This window comes from Trachymyrmex septentrionalis, unplaced genomic scaffold (genome assembly GCF_001594115.1).
Source record: "Trachymyrmex septentrionalis isolate Tsep2-gDNA-1 unplaced genomic scaffold, Tsep1.0 scaffold1, whole genome shotgun sequence".
Taxonomy (NCBI): domain Eukaryota; kingdom Metazoa; phylum Arthropoda; class Insecta; order Hymenoptera; family Formicidae; genus Trachymyrmex; species Trachymyrmex septentrionalis.
In genome coordinates this window covers 392,096-393,431 of record NW_017304123.1, presented here as the reverse complement: position 1 = coordinate 393,431, position 1,336 = coordinate 392,096, and the positions used below count along the sequence as shown (strand labels likewise).

General features: G+C 43.6%; 1 protein-coding gene across 3 annotated transcripts in view; it reads left to right on the top strand.

Moving 5' to 3' along the window:
• The window catches only part of LOC108751510 (hormone receptor 4), a 359,461-nt gene that overhangs the window by 285,664 nt on the left and 72,461 nt on the right, over window positions 1-1,336 (top strand). The window lies entirely within an intron of this gene.

Sequence of the window (1,336 nt, the reverse complement as noted above, 5' to 3'; positions counted from 1 at the left end):
AGATGTCTACGCTCCTCTGTCGAATTGAGGCGTGCCTTAATTCGCGCAAAAATCGCTCCCGTTTCTGATAATATTTCGACGATTACCACGCTCTGATCCCCAGTCATTTTTTGGTCAGAACCTCTCTTATCGCTTCCGCCGAACCAAGCGTGCTTGACTTAAATGAAAATAGACTTTTGCGTTAGCAAATGGTTCAACAAATAACCGAAGATTTTTGGAGATCTTGATCCGGTGATTACTTGCATACCCTTCAACAACGTCCAAAATAACGCGTTGTCCAGCGACTGGTCAAAGTCGGCCAAATCGTCCTCGTGTGTAACCTTCTAGCTCCACTGAGCCAATGGAAACTTGGCCGAATTACGACGTGTTATCCCGGCGATGACGATTTAACTCGCGTCGTAACTGTAAAAACAGGTCGTTCCAAGTACAAGCGATCAATTGTGAAACTTTGTTTTCTATCCGTCACGATCAGTACCGAAGAATCTAAAGATTCCGGCACGGCGGACGGAGTTTCCGTCGAACATACCTGATGTTACCGGTATCGCGAACCTTAAGCTCCGATTGTATTGCGCCACGATCTTTGTATTCTGTATCAAATCATTTTCGTTGTTATACCATTATTGTATCTTGCGTACTGTGAAGTGAATTATTTCGAATGCCTATATTCGAAGCGGGTGGTATGTTCCGGAATCATCGTTATTTCAAAAATGTATTCTCAGGGATGATAAATAAACAGTTCATAAGTATCGAGCCGTCCCCGTTCAATCACGCCTGCAGTCAACATTTCGTTCAAAACGTGAATATATTTTGTTCCTGTTCTAATCACGTTATCTATCTCAGATGGCACGCAACTCCCCTTGCGCGACACTCGAAAAGTTGACTATTGCGCACACATTCCGCGTGCGAAAGTTCAGTTCGCTTCCCGATCCCGATCATCTATCGATATTCGTGCTTATCTCATTTTATCCCGATTATTCAGAGCGAATCACGTCGAAGTTTCATTGTGTATCAACGCTGTATTTTATCATGTAATGTTACCGATATACGCATACCGCGAAGGTATTCAATGCGTGAAGATTCCCTGAGTTCCCTGAGCGAGATTTGTCGGTCTCGTTGCTGCTCGCAATACGAATTCTTTTTAATGGCTGCGAGATATTACTCAACGTCGTATTAAGTGCGAATTACATGTGCACGCATCTAACTGAACGCATCAATTCTCGGACCTTCGCCTACCGCCCGCTTCGAACAAATCTTAATTCGACTTAACAATAAAGTTTAAGTTATTACAACAAAGAGAGTCGTTATTACACGCCGCTTTGGCGAACGAGCCTTCCAT